This window comes from Lissotriton helveticus, chromosome 4_1 (assembly GCF_964261635.1).
Source record: "Lissotriton helveticus chromosome 4_1, aLisHel1.1, whole genome shotgun sequence".
NCBI lineage: Eukaryota > Metazoa > Chordata > Amphibia > Caudata > Salamandridae > Lissotriton > Lissotriton helveticus.
Genome location: NC_136063.1, coordinates 1,724,846,279 through 1,724,869,113, shown reverse-complemented (window position 1 = coordinate 1,724,869,113; position 22,835 = coordinate 1,724,846,279).

Genomic DNA, 22,835 nt, shown 5'->3' with positions numbered 1-22,835 from the left:
TCTGACTCAACTTACTAAATGGCGCGAGGGACTATGCGCACCCCCTACCAGCCCCTACACTGATCACAAATGAGATGGTAGAAGCCCAAGCGAGCTACGCAAACGACCATCGCATTCTGATAGCGCTACAGGAGACACAGAAGGCGGCAATAACGGCAGCAGCTGGATAATAACCGAGAAGTACGCGAGGCTGGGCAGGTAGTGCCTTGGCGCCAAGAACACCACGGCGATGTGATAATAGCGAGCGACATCATAGGAGAGCGTAGAGAAACTACTGGAAGGCTCCTGCACGGCCTTCTCAACCCCAGGGCTAGAGTGCCGCACACTGTAGGAGAGCATGCAGATGAAAGGGGCGACAGATGCATAACTCTGCATCGCTGCGGACGGCGAAAACACCCCAGCGACGGACCCTATCTACAGCAAAAGACGCCTCCACGGTAAGCCCGGAGAAGACACAACACGGCTCTTTCCAGAGTGCTGGTACCATGGGGAAACCGGACAAGCAGCAAACTAAACTGCCCTTTGAAACGCGCAAGCAAACAAAAAACAACGCCACAGCTTCAGATGCTGAAGGGGAACAAGACGCAACGGAAGGGTCCGGCATGGAGGCAGTGCTGAGGGCGATCCAACAAAGTCTACAGGAAATGAATAACAAACTAGATAATATGGTGCAACGTGTGGATCATGGGGCAGCGAAAATTGAAAAACACGATGAGCTGATTGTGGAGGCGGAACAAAGGATCTCCAAAGTGGAGGACGAATCCAGAACCACATCGAAGACATGTGGCGGAATGGAAAAAACGATAGAAGTCCTAAGAGCTAGGGTGGAGGACCAGGAAGCGAGATCGAGACGGAACAACGTCCGCATATCTGGACTGCCAGAATCAACAAACAAACACGGGCAAAATGGAAAGCTACATCGAGAGGCTGTTGACGGACATATTTGGAGCGTACAATCTCTCATCAGTGTTCCTCGTCGAGCGGGCACACCGCTCCCTGGCACCCACACCGAAGCCACTCCACACATGATAATAGCCCGCCTGCTCCACTATAGAGACAGAGACACTGTCCTCAGACTGGCCAGAGAAAAGGGTGCTATCACATATCAAGGCAATACTCTGGAATTCTACCCAAATCACACGATGGTGGTACAGATGGCACGCAAGGAATTTGCACCGGTTAAAAATAAACTGCGAGAGCTGGGAGTTGAATATGCAATGTTATATCCCGCGAAGCTCAAGATCACGAACGCGGGTAAGCCAGTGATACTACCATCGGTACAAGCAGCGCAGGAATAAGTTAAGAAACTGGGCAAACATCGCAAGGCACAGGAACGGGAAGATCGAACAAGTGACAATGATTGAGACGCTAGAAGGGAATATGCCACGGAAATATGAAAGACAACATGTTGATAGCGTCACCCTTCGAAATAGAACTAATTCACACATTGCATGGCCGACGTTGTAGGGCTTAGAGCTTTACAGACATGTGCAAAGGTTTGATGCAGCTGGAACTGTGGAACGACGGTGGACACGTGGACAGGCATTATCAATGTTCCACGCGCAAACATGGGACTGCGCACTGAGCCAGCAAGCATTACATGCAAGGTGTGGGATATGAGAGGGAAATAACTGCTAGAACAGGTGAGAGCGGCGCCTTTCCGAAGATGGCGTGCTGTGATGCCATACTTGGGAGCTGGTGAACACTGGGCATTGCATGAGCGACGATACAGGTGAGACTTATTACGAAGTAAAGAGGGAGGGAAAAAAAGGAATAAACTGTTATACCGCATCTGGCCTCAGAGACTCCACTGCAGAACGGAACTCAATACAATTGCAGTTATTGTAAACTAGTTGCTTACCAGATTATGGCGGGGAAAATGAGGGGGAAAGGATACAGCGGACTATAGAAATGACATACGCACCCGTCCACATCCACCATGTGGATGGAGACGTGTGCACCTGGCGACACCCCCAGGCGGGTGCGCCCCAATTTCAGTTTTGCTACTAGTTTTGTTAACAAATGGGGATGGCTTTGGCAATGTTGGGGTGCTAAAGGGGGAGGGGGATGGACGGGGGAATTGGGTAATGTTCGAATGGATTCACTGTGTCTGAGAAACATTGCAACCGCTTCAGGTACAAAATGCACTGTATTAGATGATAAACTCATTGTGACAAAATGTACACTTGTATGCGGGATGGACCGCAAGGTAGCCCTAAAATGCGGGATGGGGGGCTCTAACAAGATTCAATGCACTCTACATTTGTTAAGATGACACACTCCGCCACACTGAAATGTATCACGTGGATTGTCCGAGGCTTAGGCTATCCAAGAAAAATTCGGCAGATGTTTGCATATTTTGACAGATTACATATCGATGTAGCTTTCCTACAGGAAACACACATAGCGGCCGACGACAATTCCAAAGTGGGAGCCAAATGGGCAGAATCAGTCACCAACTCCAATTACTCATCATACTCTCGAGGGGTTAGCATTTTAATAAAAAAGGGGATGCACTTTAAGATCTCAAATGCGCACAGAGATGCTGAAGGAAGAAGCGTAATTGTGGTGGGCACAGTGAGACTACACACATTGGCACTGGTGAACATCTATGGCCCGAACGTAGACGACCCAGGTTTCTATAAGAAAATATGGGATAAATTAGCTGATATCCTGGTTCAAACATAATATGGGGAGGCGACTTCAACATAGCACTGAGGGAGGGGCTTGACAGGTCCCCGAACACACTGGAACCACATGTAAAGGCGAGGGCGACACTTCAGGAGGCCATGGAAGACTTAAAGATGGTGGACGTATGGAGGATTCAGCACCCTGGTGAACTGGTGGCGACACACATGAATGCAGCACACAATAGCTGGTCTAGACTAGACTACTGGCTAGTCACACAGGAGGTAACGTCATGGGCACTACACATAAAACATCTCCCACGAACACTATCTGATCACAGCCCGGTGATATTGGAGATTGAAATACCGCGCTATGCGCCTCCACCATTTACATGGAGATTCAATGCAGCAGCCTTGCGCGACCCAATATATGCAGATACCATACATAAAGCAATACTAGACTACTTTGACCTGAATAGCCCCACGACAGAAGACCCATGCCTACTGTGGGAGGCCTTCAAAGCTACATTGCGGGGTGTGTGCATTAGCACGACCACGGGCATCTTGAGAGACATCAGACAACAATTGAAAACGTGTGAAAGCGCCATACACATGCTAGAACAAAGATATACACAAACAAGGGATACAACAGTACTGGGGGAAATACAGGTTCTCTTAACAGAACATCGACAATTTGCTGAAGATGAGCTTCAATATATCTACAAAGGCAAAACAGCTAGGTGAGGGGGGTCGGCCAGGTAGAGCCCTAGCTGAGAAGATATGCACCGGACGAGCACCACAGCACATCACAGCTATCAGAACCCAAGCGGGAACCATGACACATGACATACAAGGGATAATGGGTGAATTTATGGACACCTATGGTAAACTATATGAAGCTCGCCCACCGTTACCACAAGAGGAATTACTGTCTTACATGGCGGATGTAGAACTGGCATGGTTGTCCGAGGGCCATAGAGAATACCTGGCTCGCCCTATCACGGTAGAGGATGTAGTGGACACCATCAAACGTCTGCCAAATGGCAAAGCACCAGGGCCAGACGGCTTCACGATAGAGTTTTACAAAACGTACGCGGACCTGCTAGCCCCACACTTGGTGAAACTATATGGGGAGGCACACGAGGCACAGACGCTTCCGGCATCCATGAGGGAGGCCTTACTGATTGCATTACTAAAACCAGGCAAAGAAGAGGAATACTGCGACTCGTACCGCCCGTTATCCCTCATAAACGTGGATACCAAAATTATAGCTAGCCTCCTAGCCGACAGACTTAAACCACTCATGCCGCTACTAATAAGGCCCGACCAATCTGGCTTCATACCAGAAAGGTCAACGACACATAACACGCGCACCTTATTTGCGCTCGCTCACTATCTGGCACCTGAAGTAAAAGCTGTGGCTGTATTATTAGACGCGGCCAAAGCATTCGACACGATAGATTGGCCTTTCTTACATGCAGTTCTGATACGTATGGGGTTTTCTCCGATCTTCATAGGATGGATCACGATGCTTTACACAAATCTGACAGCACGCGTTAGAGTGAACAAACACATCTCGGTGCCAATCGCAATATGTCGTGGCACTAGGCAGGGGTGTCCACTCTCCCCTATGCTTTTCGCTCTGGTGCTAGAGCCCTTAGCATGCAAAATTCGACAACACCACCACTACTCGGCCATACAACTACAGACGCGCCCGATACATATCTCGCTATACGCGGATGATATGGTACTCTACGTTAAGAATCCGGAACAGCACCTTAACCCACTGCTGCGCGAATATATTAAATTCGGCCAACATTCAGGACTCCAGATCAACTGGACTAAGTCCCTAATACTGGCGTTAACAGACGGCACACACCCAACGGCCATGGATTATCCACTTGAATGGCAGGAAGAGCCGACCAAATACTTAGGAGTGTGGTTTCATAGGGACCCAGAACTTGTTATTCGGACCAATTATGGGAGAGCGATTTCAACATTAGACGACAAGGTTAACAGGTGGAATAAGCTACCACTGTCGCTGGCGGACAGAGTTGCAATTGTGAAAATGGTAATACTCCCCAAGTTCCTATACTTGTTTAATAACATCCCCATTAAGCCTCCTGCAGAGGTGTTCTGAAATATCACAAAACTGATACTAAATCTAATTTGGGCAGGGAAACAAGCGAGATTGGATCTGCAAACAATGACACTAACATACGCTAAAGGGGGTTTCAAAGTACCAGATCTCTATCTGAATTACTTATGCGCGCAAGCACAATTTGCGCACTACTGGTATCACGCGATTCCTTTCCTAACACATGTGGCGGTGAAGGCTGGTGATGCAGACCCGGTGCCATTGACTAGCATACTGACACACAAACGGGACAGATTGCATGAACGTGACATAAACCCGGTGAACACCACCACGGACGCATGGAGACTGTTGGGAAAGGTGGCTAAACGCCTCCCGCTCTATGCGCCTGCTCTCCCCCTAGCGCATCATCCGGCGCTATCAGTTACACAAGAACAGATTGGGATGGATTTACTGCGTAAAGTTGGTATAGATAAGATGGGAGATTTGTATAAAGAAGGAATCTACCAAACGCTAGATACATTAGATTACATTAGCAACCCAACACTATTGTTTAACTTTAATTACTATAGACTACAGAGAGCGATCAAAGAGCACTATCCCACATTTCTGGAGGAACCCCAGGCCCTGACTCCCTTGCAACTACTACTCACCACGCCTACTGCCTCACATCTAGTGTCCAGACTCTACACGAGCATACAGAATGACATTGGGGGAACACAGAAAAGATGAGAGGTAAATGGAACGATGTCCTAGAAGGTACATTGTCAGACAAGGACTGGGAAACCACATGCCTACTCACTGGCATGTTACCAGCAAATGGGAACCTGAGGATCATCCATTACAAATATATACACCAAATGTACTACACGCCTCAAAGGCTACATAGATACGGGTTGAGAGACGACTCCAAATGTGTACGGTGTAGGCAGGACAATGCGGACTTCATGCATTTAGCTTGGAAATGTGGCTCTGTAGCAAATTACTGGGAACAGGTGACACAGGCCTTAAGTGCCATGGTAGGGGTATCACTAGAATGCGAGGCCAAGATCTGCTTGTTAGACATTGTCCCACACTTACGAGCGACAAGACGCAAGTTCTGTGTGGTAGCGGTATTGATGGCGAAAAGGAGGGTCTCCTTGCATTGGAACAGTAAGGTAGGGCCGAAGATGAAAAGCTGGCTGGAAGATTTGACGTATTGTTGTGACACACTGGCCACATATGAGGAGGAACTGCCGATTAGATCACGCCCCAGGGACTGTTGGATGTATTTGCGTGACTACCTACTAACACGACACCGGAAAAACCTGCATAGAGTGACCAAACATGAACTGCGAAGGAAAACGTAATGAGGAGTACTACATACTTACCACAGGAGAGGAAGAATGTTGTGACACAGTGTTTGAAGTTACGGTGTTACATGTTGTTTTTATTACAGGTTTATGGTGAAGTTACAAATATAAAATGTAAGGACATGGACATGCTCTGAAACGTATACAGTGCTGTTCTCTGATACGAATGCTTTTACATGAAACGCCGCCGGTACTAACGATGTCGGCTGATGGGCTGTGTACAAACACCAATGTATTACATGACTTGCACAACTATGTGGCCGGCCTAATAAGGTTGTAGGCGCAAATTTGTATATTACTTCTGCGAAAAGTGTAATAAACATCTTACAAAAAAAAAATATATACCGATTCGATAAATTACCGAATCCTTAATGTGGGGAGCACTGAAGTGAGTGCATTTTTCATTAAAGGATTCGTTATTTACCACCAACTAATTATTTGCTTTTTTAAAAGTGCCATGTGGCAGACATACATGCACTTAGGGCATGTATGTGTGCCACATATGCACCCATGCACTATTCATGGGTGCAACTGGGTGTCAATGTGACACCCTGCTACCCTTGGAAATGTTCCCCCATTAACGATTCGGTATTTACCGAATCGGTAATAGTGAATGGCTTCCCATTCATTCCTATGGGCCTCCAGGCCCATGGAATGAATGTTGAAGGAGTGTTGAAGGAGAAATACCTGGAAGCATCGATGAATATGGTGTCCATTCTTTTTAAATATGCTGATATAGACAGAGTGGACAAAAAGATCATGATGAGATTGAAGCACGCCAGAGGAAATATGAAGACACCATAAAAGCCAATATAATCTTTAAATTCGCCAGAGATAAGTGAGACCATGAGACGGGGAGAATCTTTACTTTCTCTAAAAAGTTTGATAACGTTAAGAGGAAAGCACTTGCTACTAAAATCACCCCTCTCGTAGTACCTGTTCAAACAGGTTTGGAATCTTCATACTCTGAGATCAGCTCTGTGGGCAGTAGTAATGAATCGGTTGACAGCAGTGGTATCAATATGCTAACACAAGTGCCCACAAACTTCACTCCAGCAGAGGAATTCAATTTTTTATTGGAAGACCGCCGCCAAACTCTACGACCGTGCAATCCTGTGAGAAAACAAGGAGAAGGAGAAACCACCACAGGAGGCAGAGGCGCACGCTCAGGAAACAGCGGCAGAGTCAAGGGCAGGAGAGCCAAGAAAGGGTTTTGGCAATAGGCGATTCAGATAACACAGTCATCAACTTAGCGGAAACTGTACTATCTATTGCAGAAAAGCAGCTGCTGTCGCTTGGCCTATCCTTTTGTCCTACTAACTGCTTCAAATATACACAGACAAGAGTGAATGACTTTAGGTTCATCTGAAAACTTAAGCTTCGGAAACACTTCCAATTGAAAAATGCAACAGAAGCTGCAACCAACATTGGGCAATCTATAGGATTTTCTTCCACTCTTCAAGTTTCAGACATCAACACTCCCAGGTCAATAAATTCCTTGGCAAATTATGATAAGAGCATGTCTAATTCCACTCCAGATGAACTGCGGGAAATGGGTATTGCTTGTAGCAGTCCTTCAAACAGCCCCTTTCGTCCGCCTTCAACTTTCATCCCTATTATGCCTAAAGACGCTGTTGATGTGTTTAGTGAATGTGTTATTGAGGATTTAAAAAACTGAATAGAACTGTCTTGCAGAAAGTTAGACAAAGAAGACATTTGGATATACAACACTCCAACCTCATTCACAAATTGCAAGGGAATGCCAATTTGATCATTAATAAGGCGGACAAGAGGGGCAATATAGTTTGGCCAAAGGCCTTGTACATGGAAGAAGCTTCACGCCACTTAAATGATGGGGTCTGCTACAGAAAAGCTACCTTTAATGAACCTAGGCAAGTCAAGGACACTGTGTTCGAGGACCCGGCTCAGTGGAAATGCATGGGCCTGTTGACCATAAATGAATTTTGCTTTTTGAAGAACGATTAGCCAATAACACCAGTATTGTATTTTATACCCATGGTCCATTATGTAATGTAATGTCCACCGGTGCCAGGGAGACCCTTAATATTGGTTCAAAAAAGTCTTCTACAACCCATGTCTAAGTATGTTGATTATTTTGTACATGAGTTTGTTGAGCATCTCCCTTCTTTTATCAGAGACACTGGCCATTGTTTAGTAAAACTCAGACAGTAAAATGGGAAGACAATTGGCTCTTGATAGTAATGGACATTTGTTCATTGTATACTAGCATTCATCATTCTGATGGCATTGAAGCGGTGCGATACTATTTGGATAAATGCAGTATTCACCTGTATGAACATAACAACGTGATCTTAAAAATGATTGAGATTTGCCTCACAAACAACTACTTTATGTTTAATAAGGAGGTTCACCTGCAGCTACGAGGGGTGGCGATGGGTGCATGCTTCTCTCCCAGCTATGCATGTTTACATTTTGGCTGGTGGGAGGAGCATGTCCTCAGGACCCTCCACAAAGCCATATTTGACGCTCTTACTCCACTGGTGGAGATTTATAGATGATGTTTGTTTAATATGGAGAGGATTTATGAAATCTGTCAGACACTTTTTTGAGACCATAAACAACAACACACTTTATTTGAAATTTACTGCTGACATAAGCAATGGAGGGTGAAGTTATTAGATGTACATGATGAGAGCACATCCCCCCTCACAGTTTGGGATCAGACAGCCGAAGTTCACAAGCCCACCTGTATACTTGAACACAATAAGTACATGTGTGGAGTGGATAAGAATGACCAGATTCCTCAGCAATACAATGGGAGTCAAAAAACTGTTTACCCTCCTGATCGAGGTGGCAACATACAATGCCTATTTTGCTTACCGGCAGACCACAGGAAGATGCATATCTTTCCTTGAGTTCCTGTTGTCCGTCATTGAAAGTCTTACTGCTACAGAAGTAGCAGCCTCCACTTAATATGCTATGGAAGACATGGCATGTCTGCAGGAGTGAAAATGTGCTAATCTCATTCCTGCAACACCTAAAAAGATTTGACCATGTCATTGTTGTAAATTCTGCTCTAAGCAGGGAAAGAGGAAGGAGAATCATATTCACTGTCCCAGTGACATCTCACTGAGCTCGGGACCAAAAATCCAGGTGCTGCCTTTGCAAAACCAGGTCGTTTTATGATAGATTATTTTGTTGTCTCCACAATACGTTTTAAGGCCTTCCCGGTCACGGGCATTTGGCCCACCCGCACAAGTAAGGTTGCATTATTATCAGGAGACCTGGGGGAACACTGGGTGGTAGGAAATCTGTGCCGGCCTGGTAATCCCATAACATTTCCACACAGATATGTGTGGGAAATGTGAATTTTTTGCTAAATTTGAGGTTTGCAGAGGATTCTGGGTGAGAAAACGTTGGGGGACCCAAACAAGCTGGACTCCTCTGGGTGTCTAGTTTTCAGAAATGTCTAAAAATACCAAATGTCAGTACTTCCAAGGCTATAAAGCATTCCTTTTCTGACTCTAAATTGTTTCCCTGGATCTCTCTCCGTCTTCTGCTATGATTAGCCTGAACATTCTGTCATTTGTAAAAACTCACCTGTTTAAGATGTACCTAGACTAATCAGGCCCCTATTTAGTCTCTTGCAACTATGATCTGATGTTCAGGTGACTCTATATACTTCTCTACTCTCTGTTCTGGGGTTTCTTCAGGTTCACGTCTATGACAATTTTGTATCCAGGTTTTGTTGTATTTCTCCTTTCTCTCCCTCCCCTAGGCACTTGCCTTTCCTCCCCGACTACAGTCCGAATCTCCTTTAACTTGCTCAGACAGTTTTTTTCTCCACCCCCTCTATTGATGTAACGCTCTCTCATGCCATATGGTGCAGCAGCACTTTACAAAAATTCTAAACAACAACTAGGGTCTTTTTATTTACTTTCCAAGAAAATCAGCACCAAAGCAAAATCCAACGTTTACACTCAGTTTCCGATTGTGCAAGAAATAGACTATTGAAAGTAGTTTCAAACTCATATCTGAATCACCTTTGCTCCCAAATGTATGGAGCAATGTCGAGAACCGAATACATCATTTAATGGAGTACCTACGACATGTTGACCATATGTTGTAATCTAACTTACTGTTATTTCCCCGTTCCCCCCCTTCTCTCTGTCTCCCACTTGGTATGGTCCGCTCTCCCTCCGGGAGCGCGAGTTAGAATGTTGACCGAGATATTATGCCGCCAAGCCGGGAGCACCTGTTTGTATATGACTGAATAAAAAGTACTTTCTTGGAACCCACTTTTGAGTAGTGATTCCTTACTACATTTTGGCGACGAGGACGCGGAGCTGAGCCGGGGTCAGTGTGGTGCCTTCCCCCCCTGGATGAACTTGATGCTTGTGCGGAGGTAACAGATCACGGGAACATCGGACATACCGGTACTAGACTGTACCTATCGAGGAGTTTCCCCGCGGGACGAGAGGTACTCGCTTCCGGAACGACAAAAGAGGTTGTGGCCTCGGAGACGGTGAGCCTGTGCCATGTGGAGGAGAGGAACCGTGTCTCCTCGTTTGAAGTCACCGGCGTTGGTGGAGCTGGTAAATACTGTCCCGTTGGTGTGACCTGTGGCGGGGAAAGCGACATATGAGGAAGCAGCTGCAGGTTGAGCTGGGGCAGTCGGGCACAACGCGAGATTTTGTGAGTTGTCCTGAAGCGGTGCACGTATCTGTCATAAAAGTGAGTGAAGACGCTGAGGTGCAGCGCGTGTGGAGGAACGATTGCTGCCGGCGTTGAGGTGGAATTGAGCTCTACTGTCGGGGCAGTGCTGCTGGGCACCTTCTTTCTTTGGCGCCCGTTGAGTAGAAGACGGGACCTGCCAGCAACAGTGTTCTATAAATCTACCGTTTTGCGACAAGTTTTGGCCAGTTTTCAATTAGACTGGTTGCTGATAAGCAGCAGGAGCTGATGTGAGGAGCTGTCAAAGCGAACCAAGTAGTAAACCTAACCGCTGGATAATTTATCTCTGAAGTATTTGAAGTATTACCTCGTGAAGTCTGTATAGGGGAAATCTGAGTGAGTTATTTACAAACCCCTTTGAACTGAAATATTACATGATTATTCCTATATTATACTGCATAACGTTGAGGGAACTCGAGTTTGAAAACGAGGGATAAAAGTGTTACCTGATTGGAAGTATAGTGATATCCTGGTGAATTCAGAGGTGCGCACTTAAAATGAACGTGTGGAGGAGCTGAGTGAGGCAAAGGACCAACCGCTCTCTTACATCGCAGCTAAAGTTTAAAAAAAAAAAAGTTAACCTGTGCGCTGAAATTTTCTCTTAAGTCATTCTCCACATACCTCTTACATTTTTATTTATTGAATCATCCGCTTCCTCAGCACATAAATAAGCAGGCGCCTTAATTGACTGCCACCTGTTGGGCTATTTTCCAATTCACGCCCTTTTCAAATTTTGTTAGGAAAATAAGGGGTTAGAAAATTTGGACAAGTTAAAGGCAAGTGGTGGTACTGAAAGTGATAGGATCACCATTTAGCATACTATTTCACTTGTTGAGAGCATTTTCTGTTCCGTAACTTCTGATGACGGAAAGTGACAATATCGTTGGTCAAGGGAGACAGTGTTCATTTAACTGCGCCATTTGGAACGTTCCAGAAGGTGAAATTTCCCTCCAGACGCAAGCTTGATTGTTAAAACCTACCTAGCATAAACAGCGCAGCAAATATTCATACATCAAAGAGGAAGCGTGATGAGGTTTAGAGGCGGAATTCTTTGAAAGTGTAGGCCATAAGTATTATTCATCCTCCCTTCATCCGTTGTCACGAACCAGACTCTCCCATACCAGCAAACCTATCTTGGCAAGTTTTTTTTTTTGTGTTCGTGCAATGTGTTTTTTTTTGCTTGTCAATTTTCTGAAGGGATATCCTAGCATTATATTCTAGAAGTTTCGCCTACATTCCCTTTACCTATCATCAACAAGTAATTTTTTTGATCCTTGAGGCGTACAACTAGCGCAGGAAATTGTATTTCTTAAGGTGGGTGTTCCAAAGAGTCCAAAGTGTGCACTTCTGCGTCGTCTTTCTGTGGGAGGTTGCATCTTCATGTGTAATTCTTGAATCCTATAGCACACTTAACAGGGAGTGGGGCAGAATGTATAATTTCCCGCCACCGGTGCCGTTTATGGAGGAGGATAAAAAAAACATGGCAGAATGGAGAGAGTGGAAAGAGTATTTTGAGAACTATTTGTCCGTTTTTGAGGAAGAGGAAGTACCTCTTGTACCTGAAGTAAAGACGGAAATATTACTTCTCAGTTTAGGAACTGGGGGACGGAAAATGTATCACAAAATGGAAAAGGTATTCATGAAAGGAACTGACAGAAATATTTATGAGTACATCTTGAATGTTTTGGATGAACATTATATACAAGCCGCGTGTGGAAAGGTACAAAGGGATGAAGTTTTCAAGGAAAGAATGGATGGCAAAGAGGAAGTTAATGCTAGTAAAATAAACCAGAGGTCTACCATCTTTATAGGCGGAGTAGAGACAGAAATAATCTCAGACTCAGGATCACGCTATAGTGTGGTAAGCAAGAGTGAATGGAACAGAAAATTAGCAAAAAAATATGGAAATGAATTGAAAGAAGCCAACATATCCCTAAAAACGTACGCAGGGGAGGACATAAAGGTAATAGGCTACAAAGTTATGGATCTAGTTTATAAGGAAAGAAATACAAGGAGTACTATATATATAACGGAAGGTGGACCCACCATGCTAGGGTGGAAGGATCAAAAGAAATTGAGAATATCACTTTATGGAAAAAGAAAGGAACATATGAATGAGCTGGCACGGATTCAAAGCATACAAGTTACTATGTGTGAAACATTGAATGTTCGAACGCCGCCATCAAAGGGTATGACAGTCTTTGAAAGAGCTGCAAGTAATAAAGAATGGGGAAAAGAAGCAATTAAGGACAAACTTAATAAAAAACAAGACACTTACCAAAGTCAGGTGGATGAAAGAGAAATACGTAAGAAACAAGAGAGAAAAGACAGTAAGGGAAAAGTTGCGGAAATTGGAGAATTTGAAAGGAAGGTAGAGTGTTTAAATACCACAGCCAAAGAGCGGGAAAGGGAAATATGCAAGAGTAACCAGTTTAATTGCAATGAGAAGCGGCAAAGAAATACATCGGCCGAGTTCAGGACCAAGATGTTGGAGGAGTATGTGGACAATTATGAACTGGAAAGAGAAAGGAGTTTAAGTTATATTGAATCGAAGGGAGAGAATAAAGGAAAATACTTTCAAAGGTTCGATTGTGTTAAGTTGGAGAGTGAGAGTAAGGAAACGCAGAAAATACTAAAAGATTCTCCATTTAAAGTCATGTCAGGGAAGAAGGGTCCATTCTATGATCATAGGAGGAAGCATAAGTGTAGTGGCCCAGCAAACACAAAGTTCTTTTATGGCAAGCTCATGATGGAACAGGAGGACAGACTTAAGGCTGATGAGGCTCATGCTAATGAGCTGGGGGCTGTTTGAAACGGAATTCGATAAAGGTTTTGATACTGGTCATGGCCAAGGAAATGAGGGTAGAAGAAGGCCTAGTCCAGTCACTGATGAGGACACGGAAAGAGAGACTTATTGTGTCAGAGGATGTCTTCGGGGAGTGTCCTGGCCCAGGTTACTGCCTAAGGAAAAGAACGTTACTCCCAGTATCAATCTTCCGGAGGGGGATGGAAATACTAGCATGAGGAGTTCGGAATTATATGGAGAAATAGGCTGTGTGGCATGTTCAGACAAAGGGGAGCCAAGAGTGAAAAGTGATGTGATACACAAACCTGTTTTTCAACCCATGTCAGGATGCCTATCAAAGAGATAATTGGAGGAGTAATTGTAGAGGTGGTTGTAGAGGTGTTCATGGGATCAGTTGAATCGGCCACACCTGATAGCAAAAGTTGTTCATCCCAGTGGTGGGACATATCAGGACATTGTGTGGGACCCAGCGGAACTACTGAACCAAATACTTTGTGGTTCCTCCTGTTAGTTCCACACAGAGTTCTACATTATGGTTTTACTGTTTACTTTTAAGTGGTCTTTTAAAGGGAAAGAAAAAATTATTCCCCATCCCTCTTCTCCATGTTCACCTCTCGTTGTTCTTCCACTTAGACTTAGCTAGGGGGTCTTCGTTCCTAGACCTCATTGTCATGTTGCTGTCTCTCTCTCTCTCTCTCTCTCTCTCTCTCTCTCTCTCTCTCTCTCTCTCTCTCTCTCTTTCTCTCGCTCTCCCTTGCCCGGAGCTCCTCTGCTCCTCCTTCCTCTAACCTCCTTAGGGGGGAAGGTGTGTTGTAATCTAACTTACTGTTATTTCCCCGTTCCCCCCCTTCTCTCTGTCTCCCACTTGGTATGGTCCGCTCTCCCTCCGGGAGCGCGAGTTAGAATGTTGACGGAGATATTATGCCACCAAGCCGGGAGCACCTGTTTGTATATGACTGAATAAAAAGTACTTTCTTGGAACCCACTTTTGAGTAGTGATTCCTTACTACACCATATTATGTCAAACTCTTGTTTTTAGTATTTACTTTGGACATTTGGAAGTTGTAACTCCAGGAAAGACTAACGTGAGAAATTCTGTTCGACAACATTAATTAAGAGCAAGTTGACATTTTTCCAAGCTTGACAAGGTTGGAGTTGTGGCCCTTTTGGGAAGAGTCTTCCCTTGTGATCCCAATGTCAATATGGGTGCCATCAACTTGGATGTAAAAAACAGATCAAGACTTTAGAAAAAAGGTTTTTGCGCCTGAGCTGAATTAGATCCATATGTCGAAGCTGGAAGAAATGATACAAACTCTAATCTGCTGTATATTGCGGTATAGTAGAAAAAAGGAACCATGTGCATAAAAAGGTGCTAATGAGAACGCTCTTAAGAACTGATTTGAACTTTGTCAAAGCCTATGTTGTAAGGACTGTTAAACATGTTGTTAGTTAATTATCATACACACCTGCTATTTGAAAAGGGAGAGAAAAAAGGAAACACTCTTCTTTAAATTACCTTTATTTATCTGCATAACAAGTATGAATGAATGTATGCACTGGCATTTGTATAGCACAGATCTAGCTTACAAGGAACAAGGTGCTGCAGCATCCATGCTCAGTTAATGTCGCCCTTATGCCCTTGATGCAATTACTAAGCATCGAACTGCTAAATAGAAAAAAAATGGACTGACATCAGAAAAAGAATCAATAGGTTTGATGACAAATGAAGGGTGATTCAGACAGATTCACGTATTGTTGATCACTAGCTAACATTTAAGGCTACTAGTGATGATAACAGTTTAGGGGAACTTGACTCAAGAATGCAAAGAGTTGGGGTTCAAGTGTTTGGTGGTGGATGGCCATGGTTGTAGCTGTTTGCATTGCTATAATATTGTACTATGTGCAACAACATGGGCCATTTGTCTTGTGCATTTAGCATCTCTCAATGGTGTAGGTGCTCTTGCTGAGTGGATCAGCAGCTCACCAGGAACAGACCTAAGTCTTGTGGCCAACACAGGCTGGGTCCTCCCACATGGGGTGCTGCATCTCTTGCCGAACACCCGGAAAACTCTGGTATATGAATGGCATACCCTGAATGACCCAGACTCCTTGCAGTCTGGTCATGATATGGATGTAGGATGGGACTAGATATAACCAGGGAAGTAGATGAGCACACAGCACTGGCTCATTGAGTGAAGCCGGACGTCGTCACAGCAACTGTTTTATCAATGTTCTCCTGACTCTCCATGCGGTTTAAAGTCTGGTAACGTTGTACGTCTTCCATTTAAGACTGTGGGGAAATGAGAAATTCAATGTGTCTTTTGTGAATTTACGGAGGCGCAAGCCGTTTACCTGAGTCCTTTGATAGTGCAACCATTTATTTTGTAACATCTCTGAGCATCGATGTTCTACGATCATTAGGACCAACTTAGATCCAACTGAATCAATTGTATCTTTTGTTAATAGATAGTTAATCAATACCTTCCCTCATACACTTCTGCGCTCTGCTTCCCGAGCTCTGACCCCACTGTTGATTCTGCCTGGTTGTCAGTTCCTTGTGGACGAGAGGGACCTGGTTCTTTCTTTGCTGACTGCTGGGCATCTTATTCACCTGGTTTCTCTAAAAGTCTACTCTAACCCCTGATATACGTGTTTATTGCCTTGCATGAACATTTAACAAATGTCCAGTTGGAGCCAGGAAACTGTCTGAGAGAAAAAATGGGGGTGACCACCCAAAAGGCGGTACAGTCTCACATCGTGTTTATATTTAGTGATGGAATGGAAGTCCTCTTACCTTACTGTGTCATTATAAATACAGATGCCAACAAGCCCCAGAAAACATGGAGCACATAGCAGACCATGAACGGTTTCTGTACCTGAATAGCTGGTAAGCCAAATGGATGCTGGACCTCTGTCTGTGCTTAATTTGTAACCACCAGCACCTGTTGCAGCAGACCAGAACTCTTTCTCTTCTCCTAACAGCATCTGCGCCCTGCAAATGCAAGTTGTTAGCCTGACTGCACTTCATGAGTGGTGAAATGACTCTTCTGGTGCCACCTGCTGGCTGGCTGACATAAACACAGGTAGCTTCCTCTATACACCTCCAGAATGTTTCTGAGAATTCAGCACTTCCTTACAGGCAAAATAGGAGAAGAGGTCCCCAGGAGCTGAAAATGTGCAATTGTGCCTTGTTTTTCAATAATTTTGTGCTATCATTAGGTCAAGTCCTAAGTTTACTACTTTCACTCCCATTATAGCAGCACTGGTGTTCAGTCTTTTGAAATGTCCCGACAAGAGCGCCTATATTTAAATTCCATGGCTCCAAGGAGGCACCACCTCAATTGAATCTGGTGCAACGTTTGACCAGGGACACTAAAAAGCATACATTGTTTTATGAGTATTACATCTGTTTTCAAGCTTTCGAGGTGAAGGCTTCAGATCCCATCAAGGGGTAGGTGTGATTAATTGATCTGTTATTCTTCTCTTCTAAATTCAGGAATGTATCTTTTACAGGATACTGTTTAGTTTAACGACAATATATTAGATGATACCATTCTGCCAGAAAAAAATAAATATTGGTCCTATGTAAATATATGTTTGCTGCATAGCAACCACTCACATTGGATGTTCACTGTTAGGAAATGTTAAATCATTCAGTCAAAAGTTCAAATGGGCTCGGTAAGGTGTTGGTAGGGCAAACTCTGGCATATAATGCTTGCTACTGATGTCTATGTGACCTACAGTCTCAAGGTTTGAATTCCAGTAGTCTTATCTTAGTCCTTTGCTAATTAGTGCACCATTAAATTGGCAAAAATCAAAGTGAACGCACAAGTAAAAATATATGCACAGAAGAAAGCTATTTGTTCCTCCCACTCTCTCTCTGGATTGTGTTACCCCACCCTCTCACTCTTTCACTACCCTTTCTTTCTCTCTGCACCTCTCTGTGTGACCCTGCCTCCCACTGTTTATCCTCCTGTTTCTCTCACTTTCTCCATCTCTCATGTTTGTCCTGACTCTCTGTATGTTCACATCCCCCCTCTGTTTGCAGCTGTGCCAACTTCAGTATTTTCAGTTTTCTCTTCAAGTTTGCTGTTTTGTAATATCTGTCGGCGCCCAGTCCAAGGGAGCGTCAGTATACCAACTCCAGTGACCTCAAGAAGCAGCGAGGACTGCTTCCCAACAAGGGATGTTCTGGTTGGGGGCAATGGAGAATGATTAGTTGGGGATAACAAACTTTAAAAGCAATATCCAGGACATAATAGTGCGGCTGCTTCCAGGTAATAATCACGCTCCTCAATTAAAACACACCCCATTACCCAATTCAATTGTTTGTTGACAATGCCGTTGTTTGAGTATAATATTTGAAGCTGACCACTCCTTTCTCCAGTGAACATGTATTTATTTAAGCATCCCTTACCCTAGTTTTTTCAATCAAATAATCTTTACTCTTTTACTGTGTTTTTATCACTGACCTCTGACAGTGCAATGCCCCACGACCTAATGGAGGTGATGTAGTCAGGTAATGCAGTCAAGGCAATGTAGACGGGGTGTATCCTGGTAGTAGGAGTTTACCAGGTGTCACAATGTAACCTCTGGTCAATGTCCTTCTGGGGAACACGCTGTTCTAAATGGCTCCTGAAATATGTCACCAGCCATCACTCTTGCGAAGTTGCTGTCATCCTCTAGGATGTTGTCAGCCACGTTGGACACGTATCATGAATGCACGGCTGAAGACGTTTACACCAGCTGCACATTTCTGGACACAATGAGACTGGCCTGTAATATTTTTCTTTTTCGTGTTTTTCTGTGGATGCATTTCCATGCCAGTGTGTTCTTTTTAAGGAATGCATTCTTCATGCAGCTACACTGTGCAAGTGTAAACTGAGAGGGATTACACATTCTCCAGTTGCACAGAAAATTGAATTGATTGATGTGTCTGATTAAAATATGTGCACAATGTGCATACTGTTTATTGTCTGGTAGTATATGGCATAGAATGCTCAGTTTCCACTAGTGCAATTCGGTAAACCCTTTTCATATTTTTCTATTTTTTAACCTCTCATAGCAAATGTAACACTCGTATTCATAAAGTTACATAAAAATACTAGTAATACTCCTGGCTACAAAGATCAAAAATACTGCTGGCTATCAGTGCCTAGGAAAAGGACCAGCCACTGATACAACTTAGAAGCCTTTGTGCATTTATGATGGCCAATTGCCATGGTGAGTGAATAATGTCGTGGATTTAAGGGCACATCTTGAAGTCAGTCAGATTCTGCTCACGCGGCATTTAATCAGCATCCCAGCAAATGCAGTGAAAGGAATTTGCAAGATTGATTGCCCATTACTGATGGGTTTTGCTTACTCTGTGACTGGAGTGCAGTGAGCTGGTTCCATCAAACTGATTAACGAGAAATGTCCCATGCAACAAGCGAAGCTACATCTTTCTAATCACAAAGCACGTTTCTTGTTTTTTTTTCAATGGTGCTCTGTTCTGAAAGGGCAATCTGGCTCACTTGTTTAACCTGACTAAATCCTTATGTGAAACTGTCATTGACATTTAAGGATCGACGTCCAATCATACGTTGTACTTCTCAAATGGAAAGAAAGGAAAAAGAAAACAGAAGACAACCCCGAGGGGAGAGATGCAGAAAGCAAAGGACTGATTTACTAAATTCCCCTCACCTCCTGAAAAAAGTACATGCTAATTTACTCAGAAATATTCAGGTAGTAAAAGCATTGTAAAATGTGCAATGACAAATGACATTCTTCTTCATTTACCCATACTGAATGCCAGGAACGGCAATTCACTAAAAGGCCACGGGTAGCGGAAGTAGCATCACACACCCTTTGACCTTTACATTCACTTGCACACAGATGCTTATACATACAAACACAATCACACATACACACATTCCCTCTTACATAAAAACACCCTGACCTGCTCGCATGCACACAACATAACTCTACAAGCATTATTTACTTAGCTTTGTTTTCATGGAGGGTCTTATTCCAGCTAATTGTACTCCATTTGCTGTTACCCTAATAGTGAATAATATATTGTTATTCACTTTAAGTGTAATAAAATAAATTGTCAAAAAATATGGGGCCTCATTTATGAGAAATGACGCATCGCTGTGTGAAAGCAGCGATGCCTCACTTCTCAGTGCGCACTCCTTGCGACATACCTGATGCATCATATTTAATGTATGATGCATCATGTTGCAAGGAGTTACAGATATGTCAGTATTTCTAACGTATTTGTAAGCGCAAAAGTGACGCATTGATGGAGTGTGACGCAACTCCAGCAAAGTGTCCTTTCACAATGGGCAAGCCCCAGGTGAAAGGGCCTTCGTCAGTCTTACGCCTGCTGTGAGGCAGGCACAAGATTTTGATGCAACAGCGTCCTGAAAGTGACGCAGTGAAATCTCATAGATTTCACTGCGTCGCTTCTATGAGACTTTTTGCGGGGGAACGCCCCCCTGCATACATTATACCTGACGCAGGTATAATGTAGCGTAGGGGTTTACAAAGTGATGGATCTGCTTAGATGCCTCACTTTGTAAATAGTGCTCAACAGGAGGCATGCTTTACGTCGCCTATGCGTCACAAAAAGTGATGCATCGGAAGCGCAAAACTGACGCAAGCCCTCATAAATGGGGACCATGGAGATTGGAGCCTCAAACGATGTCCATAAGGGTGAGCTGTCCTGAGATCCCGGCACTGATTTTGTTAGCTCTAAGGTCGGTGGACACAAAGGGCAAGCCAAGGGTCGCAGCTGCAGCCCTTGCAACCCCTAAATGACATCCATGCTGAATGCTAAATTAGGAGAGAGTTCCTGACAAGAATTTCTCAGCAGTTTTACTTCTCAAATTAATGCTCAAATTTAAAGCCCGCTTAACAAAATCTAGGCTAAAGTCAGGTTTACTGAAATTCCAGCGGTAAGGCATACCTTATTCACGATCCTTGCTTTACAGGTTTTTAGATTCACAAAGAGGTCTGCTGCATCTACAGGCTTATCTTGCATGAGTATAGATTTCTGTCTTGCTGGTATTCACAAATTTGTTGAGGGTCAAGATTGGAGAGCTATGTCAGTTGTATTTTTCATAGAATACCTGAAAAATAGTTGTCTGATTTTTTTTTTTTTTTTTTAGTCCTCATACGCCGATAAAGATATTTTCAGTATTGATTATACCGAGAATCTTTATGGAAGCTCTTTCTGCGAACACCCAGTATAGATCTCACGGTTCCACCATGTAGAGAGTCAGCTCAGTCTCGCACTTTACCAGACCCTTAGACTGATCTTAGGGTAGATCCTTCCGCAAAAAGGCATAATCATTGGACAGAGTTGTTATAATCCATCGAGCCAAATTATACAGGGGGTCCAAAAATGCTTCCTTCTCTTCCACGCTATGCTATCCAGACTAAGAGTATGCCTGATTGCCCTTATCCAATCTGCATATATTGGGACAGTGGTGCTCACCCAGAGTTTACATATTTCCCTACGGGCCAAGATAATTAAGTACAAAAATAACTTGTTACTATCACGAGGTACATTTTCATAATTAGAAGAAATTCCCCAAAAAACTTGTTGTTGCGTACTAACCTGTATTTCATAACCAAAAAGGGCTTTCATACCTTCTTGTATTTCAAACCAAAATTCATTGAGTGCGGGACAAGTCAAGAACATGTGCAGGTCATCTGCTTTTTCCAAATTGCATTTTGGGCAACGGGGAGTAGGCCCCTTCGAAAATTTAGCAAGCCTGGCTGGAGACCAATATACTCTATGGAGAGAAAACAAGTGATTTCGCTTTAAATTGGCAGTTGAGACCGTAAGATGTAGTAAATCAAAGGATACTTGCCATAAGGTCTGCAAGTCGACGTCCGGTACTTGATCCCTCTATAGCTGTTCTGGAAGGGCGAAATCTCTGTCTTCCTCCTCGAGTATTGTCCAATAGAGGACTGATGTTTTGAGTGATCTCGGTGTCTTCATTAAAAGCTCATCTAATACAGTTTTAACACCTTTATCCCCTGTTACAGCCTGGGTCCAGCTTTTGATTTGTAGGTACTTAAAATTGGATACATTTTTCTCCGTAAGGGCAGAAATGTCTTCCCAACTCAAAAGATTCCCTTCAGGCAATAACTGACCCCATGTTCTGATGTTTTAACTCTGTACAGCTATAGATAGTGAGTCTTTAGTCCATTCAGGAGAGCCCGGTGAGTCCCAGATTGGGGCCATAGCAGAGTAATATGGGATATTCAGCGCTCTCCTGACTCTAGCCCACACATATGCCATGTCTCTAAGAATCTTTAAACACACTTTTTTAAAATAACGCATATCTCCAAACTTAAAAAAAATGCATTAGATCCTCCCTGGATCTCAGATAACATATTTTGGAACATACAGTCCGATTCTGTGTTCCCTAAGTTATCGAATAGTCTTAGTCCTGCCTTCAATAATAAAGTCCAGGCATATACTCTCAGATCTGGTGCACATAGACCACCCTTGGTTTTCTTTCTACGGAGCTTTTCCCAGGAAATCCTTATGCCTTTTGAAGCCCAAATAAAGGAGTTCCACTTAGCTTGAATTTTCTTTAGTCTGGCTTCTTTGAAGGTCAGTGGAATATTCTGGAATATATATATTAGTTTGGGTAGCAACATCATTTTTACTATGTTGATTCTTCCAATTAAGGTCAGAGGAAGAAATTACCAACTTTTTAGGGATTCCGCGATTTCTTTCTCTATTTTATGGAGATTTTTTTCTGAAAGTTGATTTATGTCCTGCGTGATTTGAATTCCCAGATATCTGATTTGGTGTTTCAAAATTGAGATGGAATTTGCGTGGGTTATATTCCAACACATACATTCTGATTTAGATTGGTTAATCAGATATCCAGAAACTTGACCAAACATCTCTGCTGCTTTGTATATAAGAGGGATAGATTTGATAGGGTCAGTAGTGTATAGCATCAAATCGTCCGCATATAAAGCAACTTTTTTAACCCAGTTGTTATATTTAAACGGTGAGATGTCTTGGTCTTGTCTAATCTTTTCTGTGAATAATTCCATATATAAATCAAAGAGCAAGGGTGAAAGCGGACATCCTTGTCTTGTCCCTCTTTGAATTTTTATGGGATGAGATAAACTCCCGTTTATTAATACTCTGGCTGTGGGAGCTTGATAAAATGCTCCTATTGTCCTACAGAAATTTCTACCTAAGTTGACCTTTTCTAGTACTT